Here is a 10,710-nt window from a genome sequence, read left to right as displayed (position 1 = left end):
CCTGCCTTCAGAATCAGAATCAGAATCTTCTTAAGGAAAACTACTTTGAAAATTGTACATAGGCTTAGGCCCTAGGCTATTTTAAAATTAATAGTTTATGTTTCTAAACGATTCATCATACTATTTTGTTGACATTATGGCCCGGTGATGCTCGATTAGAGCCAGCTCTCCTCCCTCACCACTTTTGCCCGGTGATGTGACGGGCCATAGCCCGGTTTATCCCGGGTTAGTCTAATCGTACTCTCTCAGAACAACCTCCAACCAGGTTCGTCGTTGCTTTCATGTGCCGCAATGGATTTTGAGCACAACCAATGGTGCGCACCAGCATTCACCGCTTTGCCGCACCCAAGTGAGAGGGCGTTGTTGGGCGGAGCGTCGCAGGAACTACAAGCAGACCTCTTTCAAAGCAGCAGGGTAGCGAATAAAAATACTGAAAATAGTCCGCTCGCTTTCTACGAGAAGGTGCTGTCTTTTCAATCATATTTCAACTAAACGAGGGTAAGTTAAAACGGATAATGTTGTTTCGTAGTAGTAAGATCCGGCCAGCGCGATATCATGTAAATTATTTAAACGGTAATGTCGTTTCTCTTTGTACAATATGTAGAAACGTATAATGTTTCCATTATTGACTGCGCGTCGCCAGTGGACTCTGCAGAGCAGCGTGTGCGACATATGATCTCATGTTTTATTCAACTGTAGCACTAGTATCATACAGTACATCGTTTTGTTGGCCTTCGAAGGTTAGTAAAAACAACAAAAACACCATGTATTACTTGGTCCCCCCACCCACCAGTCTCCTTCAAACGCAGAAGTGAGGCTCCAAGGCCACATTTTAGTAGGCTGTTGTTTTGTGTATTTTGCACAGCCTGCAAGATAGGAAGCTGAGTTTAGGTTGAATTAGTGCATGTTTACTGTTATGTATCTATCATAACAATATAGGGTGCAGTATTATCTATTATGCAATGTTATTAGGACATGTGTTTGTTTGTCCCTCTAGTGACTGGTAGCTTACTTTGCGTACTGTAGGCCTGAATGGGACAGGAAATGAAGAAATAGTCTCAGATAATAGCCAGTCACTAGTGTATACTAGTGTGTGTTGCTATTGTAGGCCTTACTCAACCATGTATAACTTCATGCTTGTAGTTTTCCTTGTGTACTCTAGTAAAAATAATGAAGTATTTCATTTGAACATCCCACCATTTCATTGTCTATTTGAGCGATCTTCCAAGAGACTGTTGGAATACTCTCTTTCCTAATGATGCCAGTCCAGAACACATCTTCAACAAGCCAAACGATAAGGAAACTCTATGAAAAATAGCTTGATGAATTCCTAGTCCTTCTCTGTACATTGTGTATATCATCCCATGTCCACTCAGTGAAAGCCTTGATAAGAGCGTTAAGGGTCATTCAGAGGATGAACATTGATGGCTGTGGAAGAAACACATGTTTTCATTGTCTGCCGGAAAGCGTTTTGCTACAGTGTGTAATAATCTCTGGCTGTCATATATGTTGATTTTTAGGACAACATTGGAGAGCAGAGCAGATTCCATTAAGATGTTGCTTCTCTAGTCTACTAGCTGTAGATACTGTACATTTCCCAGTCAGTCAGTGGGCTGTAACCTAATTCCCCTCCCCCTCCCCTCTCTCTTTCCCTCTGTGAGGATTAGCAGAGCGGGACTAGGCTAGAAGCCCTGTAGAGATAACTGTGGAGGGGTAACTCCCTGGATTTCGTTATTCTGGTGGAATGAGAGGAACACCCATTGGTGTGAAGCTAGCAGTACCACACACACTAACACGTTTTTGAGGTCTGTGTTAGTTTTAGGCCTACTAGACCCACCCACACCCTTGACCCCAGTGCAGATGATGAAAATGTGTTCCTCATTTAAAAAAATAAAAAATCCTCACTCTCTTTCCTTCCTTTCTCAGAGTGTAAGTGTTTGGCACTGTTTCGGGTGTGTAACATGCCAGATTTGTCAGTGCACTGCATAGAGTGTATATTGTGTTAGACATAAGAAACAATGTTTTCTGAGGAAGTTGTAAAAATTGATTTGACTACCTAGGTTAATATTGACAATGTTACCAGGAAAACATCACGATCCAGCCCAGTGGCACTAATGTCCTGGAGCTTTGTCACTAGACCACTGCTTTGCCTAGTTTTTTCTATAGTTGTCACTGGCACATACGTAGGCTCAGGGTATCGCAGATGATACTAGAGCTATGTAAGACAGTGTGCGGGTCTACATTGCATTCAGGCTGCGCAGAATCGCTGATCTACAAATCATCTTGCATTAATAATGTGGTCAAAATGAGAAGTTCTGTGCCTCACCTTGCTCAAACTAATCTCCTCAAACTCCCTAAGCAGGGTGTCTTCTCAGTACTGTTGTGAGACAGTGATCTCCCACACCCAGGAAAAGCCTTGAGGACCCACCCTCCCAAACCCCTGTCCCCTCAACACAACACTCTGCCTCAGAAAACAACATTTCCATGCCAACCGTGTCAGCTTTAGACGTTACTACGACCGTAGTTATGAGGAGGCCTTAGTAAGGCCCAAGAGTCACAACATTTAGCCTGCATTAACATTTCATCATTTAGAAAACACTCTTATCCAGTGTGACTTCAGTTCATTATTTCTCAATAATCCTTTTGTGTGCAAATGTAAAATATCCTTCTGTCCCTCAAAGGACCTCTATGGATTACATTTCAGGAATACATTATTATGACGATGATTTGGGGCCATATTCACAGCCGCTAAACAGTCACCTCCTGCTGAGGCTGTATCCCAAATGGCAACCCATTCCTTACATAATCACTGCACCTATGATCCCTGTTCCAAAGTAGTGCACTAGTACATTGTGAATAGGGTGCCATTTGGGACGCACCTCAGTCTTGCATAATGATAACACTGCCATCTGTGTAATCCAGGCACTACTCTCGTGCTGTAGCAGCCAGCATCAAGTCCTGTTTCAAGACCCTAGTACCCTTTTCACACTACTGGGCCAATCTGAATCAAGCGAAGTTGGAAAGGACAAGATTTTTAAGTTCCTTTCTCCTTCTATGGTGAAGCACTCAAACAGTATGTTGTCACTAGATACTACTTTGTACTAACAAATCACGTCGCAAAACGATCATAGACTCCTCACCTCGCCTCTTTCCATTTAAAAATGACAGATTTTTCCAGTGGAAACGCAAGGTAATGAATTAGGAGAAATGTTGCTCGTCCTCTTCCAGCTAACAGTCATGTAAACCCCAAGGCCCAGGTCAAGGACAATCCACCTGTTGAACATATTGGTTCAGACCAGACTGAGGACGCTTTATGGCAGACTGAGGGCGCTTTATGGCAGACTGAGGGCGCTTTATGGCAGACTGAGGGCGCTTTATGGCAGACTGAGGGCGCTTTATGGCAGACTGAGGGCGCTTTATGGCAGACTGAGGGCGCTTTATGGCAGACTGAGGGCGCTTTATGGCAGACTGAGGGCGCTTTATGGCAGACTGAGGGCGCGTAATGGCAGACTGAGGGCGCGTAATGGCAGACTGAGGGCGCGTAATGGCAGACTGAGGGCGCGTAATGGCAGACTGATGGGGGTTCATCTAAGCATTATCATCTGTCCAAAACAAATCAATGTTGGTATGTGGACTTCTAACTCCAATGACATGAAATGGCGTCTAACTAGTCCTAAGAGTTGATTTCAAGCCCCTGAGAAATGGTGTTTTATATCAGAGTTGTATTATCAGGGCACAGTGGATTAGAAATATGTCATTTTTCATGAATTCTGGTTAAATAACGTCACTTGGAGTCGTATTCAATCAAAACTTGTTACGAGGTTTCTAAGAAGTCAAAAAGCAAGCAAGATGTTTGCGGTAATGTGCAGTTCAATTTTGTGCATTATTGGATGCTTTCAGCTTACTAGATTTTGCCATATTCACACAGAATCAAACACAGGAATACTGCTCATAACATTACATTTAATAGAGCAACAAGAGTATCTCTAATGCATTCTTCTGTCCGCAGTCCAGATACAATAGTAGTAGTTAGTTGTCTGAGGCACAGGCAGCAGTGCTTTCCTACATCCCATGGAAGGAGTATTATAGATTCCAGCTTTGACAGGCATTCACTGCAGAGTTAAAATGAGACTGACTTAGGCTGAATGCCTAAGTGCACTTCCCATGATGTGAGAGGGTGGCACACACTCAAGAGGGGGGAGGGGAGGGGGTGAAACCAAGTATCTGTTTCTTCTCATGGCAAAATCCATTCACTAAATATGACTTGACTGGCATATTTTTGGAGCTAACTCAAGTAGTCTTTATCCTTGTTTTGTCTCTTTTTCTGACCTAGGATATGAACTAGAATTGATGAAAAGGCCTTTTCAACAGAACTTCCTGTTCTGATTGAACGCAGCGTAGCAATATTAAATATATGCGTAGTCAGCCATGCCAACTATGTCCCAGTGGGTGTACATAACATGAATGAGTTAGCTGAAATGAGCTGAAATGCTAACTGAAATACTTTGCTGTTTCGTTAAGTTCTCTATTATTACTGGAGATCTAAAGTCAACAACACATACGTTCATCTCATTGTAATGGACCCCTCCCCTCCCTGTTACCAAGCCCATCCTAGAGCTGGAAACAGCCCTCCCTGTTACCAAGCCCATCTGTAGAGCTGGAAAGAGCCCTCCCTGTTACCAAGCCCATCTGTAGAGCTGGAAACAGCCCTCCCTGTTACCAAGCCCATCTGTAGAGCTGGAAACAACCATCCCTGTTACCAAGCCCATCCTAGAGCTGGAAACAGCCCTCCCTGTTACCAAGCCCATCTGTAGAGCTGGAAACAGCCCTCCCTGTTACCAAGCCCATCCTAGAGCTGGAAACAACCCTCCCTGTTACCAAGCCCATCTGTAGAGCTGGAAACAGCCCTCCCTGTTACCAAGCCCATCTGTAGAGCTGGAAACAGCCCTCCCTGTTACCAAGCCCATCTGTAGAGCTGGAAACAGCCCTCCCTGTTACCAAGCCCATCCTAGAGCTGGAAACAGCCCTCCCTGTTACCAAGCCCATCTGTAGAGCTGGAAACAGCCCTCCCTGTTACCAAGCCCATCCTAGAGCTGGAAACAGCCCTCCCTGTTACCAAGCCCATCTGTAGAGCTGGAAACAGCCCTCCCTGTTACCAAGCCCATCTGTAGAGCTGGAAACAGCCCTCCCTGTTACCAAGCCCATCCTAGAGCTGGAAACAACCCTCCCTGTTACCAAGCCCATCTGTAGAGCTGGAAACAACCTCCCCTGTTACCAAGCCCATCTGTAGAGCTGGAAACAACCTCCCCTGTTACCAAGCCCATCTGTAGAGCTGGAAACAACCCTCCCTGTTACCAAGCCCATCTGTAGAGCTGGAAACAGCCCTCCCTGTTACCAAGCCCATCCTAGAGCTGGAAACAGCCCTCCCTGTTACCAAGCCCATCTGTAGAGCTGGAAACAGCCCTCCCTGTTACCAAGCCCATCCTAGAGCTGGAAACAACCCTCCCTGTTACCAAGCCCATCTGTAGAGCTGGAAACAGCCCTCCCTGTTACCAAGCCCATCTGTAGAGCTGGAAACAGCCCTCCCTGTTACCAAGCCCATCCTAGAGCTGGAAACAGCCTTCCCTGTTACCAAGCCCATCTGTAGAGCTGGAAACAGCCCTCCCTGTTACCAAGCCCATCTGTAGAGCTGGAAACAGCCCTCCCTGTTACCAAGCCCATCTGTAGAGCTGGAAACAGCCCTCCCTGTTACCAAGCCCATCCTAGAGCTGGAAACAGCCCTCCCTGTTACCAAGCCCATCTGTAGAGCTGGAAACAGCCCTCCCTGTTACCAAGCCCATCCTAGAGCTGGAAACAGCCCTCCCTGTTACCAAGACCATCCTAGAGCTGGAAACAGCCCTCCCTGTTACCAAGCCCATCTGTAGAGCTGGAAACAGCCCTCCCTGTTACCAAGCCCATCTGTAGAGCTGGAAACAGCCCTCCCTGTTACCAAGCCCATCCTAGAGCTGGAAACAGCCTCCCCTGTTACCAAGCCCATCTGTAGAGCTGGAAACAGCCCTCCCTGTTACCAAGCCCATCCTAGAGCTGGAAACAGCCCTCCCTGTTACCAAGACCATCCTAGAGCTGGAAACAGCCCTCCCTGTTACCAAGCCCATCTGTAGAGCTGGAGAGCTGAAAACTACCATCGATCTCTCCTGGTGTTCTCTCTTTCTGTTTCCCCTTATCTCTATCTCCCCTTCTCTATGTGTCTCTTTCTATGCTATAATCATTGCCACATGGCAGGATGCAGGCCTGAGCCTTGGAGAATGGAATAAGTTATGGACCGCATCTGGACTGTTGCAGAATATCTCCAGAACTGTTTTACTGTAATCAATACTAATGTCTTTTGGCTAGTTTCCCCCAGGGATTTCATGTTGGAATGTGGCCCAGATTGAATCATTCCTTTGATTCCATCAGAAGGTTCTCAGGTTCCAAATGGTGCTGTTGCGTCCATGAGAATGCATTTGTAACAAATTGATTAGTTAGAAGTAGAACATATGGCCTATTTGGACTTAAACGTTGATATGGCAACCTGTGGTACACTACTACTACTACTACTACTACTACTACTACCACTACTACTACCACTACTACTACCACTACTACTACTACTACTACTACTACTACTACCACTACTACCACTACTACCACTACTACCACCACTACTACTACCACTACCACTACTACTACTACTACTACTACTACTACTACTACTAGTCCCAATGATGAAATAGATTTCAACTCCCAGTTCACGATAAGTGTGGAAGGTGTTAATAACATATGGAGTAGACCTGGTGTATTGTGATGGGCTGCTCTACTATTACATAATGGTTTAAAAGGCTATCCTAGTTTCCATGGTAATGTGGTCTGTTTCCATAGTGACCACAGTCAATGCTACACCCCTGCACACTTCAGCTGTGCACCAGTTGTTGAGTAATAGTGGGGAAAGGAGAGCTGTGTGATGGCTGGGGTTAGTACTGTATGTAATAGTGGAGAGCTGTGTGATGGCTGGGGTTAGTACTGTATGTAATAGTGGAGAGAGAGGAGCTGTGTGATGGCTGGGGTTAGTACTGTATGTAATAGTGGGGAGAGAGGAGCTGTGTGATGGCTGGGGTTAGTACTGTATGTAATAGTGGAGAGAGAGGAGCTGTGTGATGGCTGGGGTTAGTATTGTATGGAATAGTGGAGAGCTGTGTGATGGCTGGGGTTAGTACTGAATGTAATAGTGGGGAGAGAGGAGCTGTGTGATGGCTGGGGTTAGTACTGTATGTAATAGTGGAGAGAGAGGAGCTGTGTGATGGCTGGGGTTAGTACTGTATGTAATAGTGGAGAGCTGTGTGATGGCTGGGGTTAGTACTGTATGTAATAGTGGAGAGCTGTGTGATGGCTGGGGTTAGTACTGTATGTAATAGTGGGGAGCTGTGTGATGGCTGGGGTTAGTACTGTATGTAATAGTGGAGAGAGAGGAGCTGTGTGATGGCTGGGGTTAGTACTGTATGTAATAGTGGAGAGCTGTGTGATGGCTGGGGTTAGTACTGTATGTAATAGTGGAGAGCTGTGTGATGGCTGGGGTTAGTACTGTATGTAATAGTGGAGAGCTGTGTGATGGCTGGGGTTAGTACTGTATGTAATAGTGGAGGGAGAGGAGCTGTGTGATGGCTGGGGTTAGTACTGTATGGAATAGTGGAGAGCTGTGTGATGGCTGGGGTTAGTACTGTATGTAATAGTGGGGAGCTGTGTGATGGCTGGGGTTAGTACTGTATGTAATAGTGGGGAGAGAGGAGCTGTGTGATGGCTGGGGTTAGTACTGTATGGAATAGTGGAGGGAGAGGAGCTGTGTGATGGCTGGGGTTAGTACTGTATGGAATAGTGGGGAGCTGTGTGATGGCTGGGGTTAGTACTGTATGGAATAGTGGGGAGCTGTGTGATGGCTGGGGTTAGTACTGTATGGAATAGTGGGGAGCTGTGTGATGGCTGGGGTTAGTACTGTATGGAATAGTGGGGAGCTGTGTGATGGCTGGGGTTAGTACTGTATGGAATAGTGGAGGGAGAGGAGCTGTGTGATGGCTGGGGTTAGTACTGTATGTAATAGTGGGGAGCTGTGTGATGGCTGGGGTTAGTACTGTATGTAATAGTGGGGAGCTGTGTGATGGCTGGGGTTAGTACTGTATGGAATAGTGGAGAGAGAGGAGCTGTGTGATGGCTGGGGTTAGTACTGTATGTAATAGTGGAGAGAGAGGAGCTGTGTGATGGCTGGGGTTAGTACTGTATGGAATAGTGGAGAGCTGTGTGATGGCTGGGGTTAGTACTGTATGTAATAGTGGGGAGCTGTGTGATGGCTGGGGTTAGTACTGTATGTAATAGTGGGGAGAGAGGAGCTGTGTGATGGCTGGGGTTAGTACTGTATGGAATAGTGGAGGGAGAGGAGCTGTGTGATGGCTGGGGTTAGTACTGTATGGAATAGTGGAGGGAGAGGAGCTGTGTGATGGCTGGGGTTAGTACTGTATGGAATAGTGGGGAGCTGTGTGATGGCTGGGGTTAGTACTGTATGGAATAGTGGGGAGCTGTGTGATGGCTGGGGTTAGTACTGTATGGAATAGTGGGGAGCTGTGTGATGGCTGGGGTTAGTACTGTATGGAATAGTGGGGAGCTGTGTGATGGCTGGGGTTAGTACTGTATGGAATAGTGGAGGGAGAGGAGCTGTGTGATGGCTGGGGTTAGTACTGTATGTAATAGTGGGGAGCTGTGTGATGGCTGGGGTTAGTACTGTATGTAATAGTGGGGAGCTGTGTGATGGCTGGGGTTAGTACTGTATGGAATAGTGGAGAGAGAGGAGCTGTGTGATGGCTGGGGTTAGTACTGTATGTAATAGTGGAGAGAGAGGAGCTGTGTGATGGCTGGGGTTAGTACTGTATGTAATAGTGGAGAGAGAGGAGCTGTGTGATGGCTGGGGTTAGTACTGTATGGAATAGTGGAGAGAGAGGAGCTGTGTGATGGCTGGGGTTAGTACTGTATGTAATAGTGGAGAGCTGTGTGATGGCTGGGGTTAGTACTGTATGTAATAGTGGAGAGCTGTGTGATGGCTGGGGTTAGTACTGTATGTAATAGTGGGGAGCTGTGTGATGGCTGGGGTTAGTACTGTATGTAATAGTGGAGAGAGAGGAGCTGTGTGATGGCTGGGGTTAGTACTGTATGTAATAGTGGGGAGCTGTGTGATGGCTGGGGTTAGTACTGTATGTAATAGTGGGGAGAGAGGAGCTGTGTGATGGCTGGGGTTAGTACTGTATGTAATAGTGGGGAAAGGAGAGCTGTGTGATGGCTGGGGTTAGTACTGTATGTAATAGTGGGGAAAGGAGAGCTGTGTGATGGCTGGGGTTAGTACTGTATGTAATAGTGGGGAGAGAGGAGCTGTGTGATGGCTGGGGTTAGTACTGTATGTAATAGTGGGGAAAGGAGAGCTGTGTGATGGCTGGGGTTAGTACTGTATGTAATAGTGGGGAAAGGAGAGCTGTGTGATGGCTGGGGTTAGTACTGTATGGAATAGTGGGGAGAGAGGAGCTGTGTGATGGCTGGGGTTAGTACTGTATGTAATAGTGGGGAAAGGAGAGCTGTGTGATGGCTGGGGTTAGTACTGTATGTAATAGTGGGGAAAGGAGAGCTGTGTGATGGCTGGGGTTAGTACTGTATGGAATAGTGGGGAGAGAGGAGCTGTGTGATGGCTGGGGTTAGTACTGTATGCAGATGACCCAGCCAGTGGTGAAACGTAAAGCACTGGGCCTGATGCTGTCATCGTATCAGATTTTATCAGTAGCTGCACAGTGCTAGATCCCGTAAATGTTGATAGTGATTTTTTTAATAATGTATTGAAAACAGTAAGCTGATGACCTCCTACTACATTGGTAACCGGTGGATGGAGGACACCTACTGTGTGTGTGTCAGTATGGGTTTAAATTGGGAGGGTTTTTGTGCTTGTTGCTACGCAGCTTCAGTCTTTTTAGTCAGACGACTCGGCGAATTAAGTGAAGTATGTGCAGCAAGTTGCTGACTTCACTTGCTGTCAGAAGTCGGGGTGTGTGTGAGTAAATGATCCGGTGAATGTTATGAATGTCAGCCTTGTCTGCTCGGGTGACTGGCCGTAATATGAGTAGGCCTAGTAGTGTACCATTCAGAACAGTAAGCTGATATCAGTAATGGGGTGTGAACATTTTAACCAAATTGGGCTCCTTAACATTAAGATAAATCCCTTACTGAAATATGATGTTTTTGTAAATAAAAAAATTAATTAAAAAAGTATCAAGTGAACAGCATAGTGGATCAATTCCTCAACAACTAAGAGTGTCAACTTCTCCGCTGTCTTGGTGCCCTGGCTACCACACTGAACAGCGTGAATCGAACCTGTGCACAGATACTGTGAGGGCTAAGTGATGCATCTCACTCGTCTTATTATCCTAGTCATTGATGACAGGCCCTGGTTTACTGAGGTTGTGAGACTTTGCAAGCCAAGAATTTGTGAGATGCAGCATTCCATTTGCCAGACACACTTTTTGATTGCCGGTTAGATAGGCCTAGTGCACGGTTCTGACTGTCTGCCTGGGGGCTGACTTGCCTATACTGTGCCTCACTCACTCACTCACTAAGAAAGATGTTTGTGTTCTCGGAATTTCAGCAACT

General features: G+C 46.3%; 1 protein-coding gene across 20 annotated transcripts in view; it reads left to right on the top strand.

Moving 5' to 3' along the window:
• Nucleotides 1-353: 353 nt before the first annotated feature.
• The window catches only part of LOC115149449 (alpha-adducin), a 51,775-nt gene continuing 41,418 nt past the window's right edge, over nt 354-10,710 (top strand). For 5 of the 20 annotated variants that reach the window (XM_029692320.1, XM_029692324.1, XM_029692322.1 and 2 more), the window contains exon 1: nt 354-498. The gene's annotated coding sequence lies outside the window, so the exon portion shown is untranslated. The remainder of the gene's footprint in view (nt 499-10,710) is intronic. The other 15 variants (XM_029692316.1, XM_029692331.1, XM_029692329.1 and 12 more) reach the window with 4 other exon arrangements.

This window comes from Salmo trutta, chromosome 15 (assembly GCF_901001165.1).
Source record: "Salmo trutta chromosome 15, fSalTru1.1, whole genome shotgun sequence".
In the NCBI taxonomy this organism is placed as follows: domain Eukaryota; kingdom Metazoa; phylum Chordata; class Actinopteri; order Salmoniformes; family Salmonidae; genus Salmo; species Salmo trutta.
The sequence above is the reverse complement of the archived record's forward strand: the minus strand, read 5'-3'. Positions and strand labels throughout refer to the sequence as shown.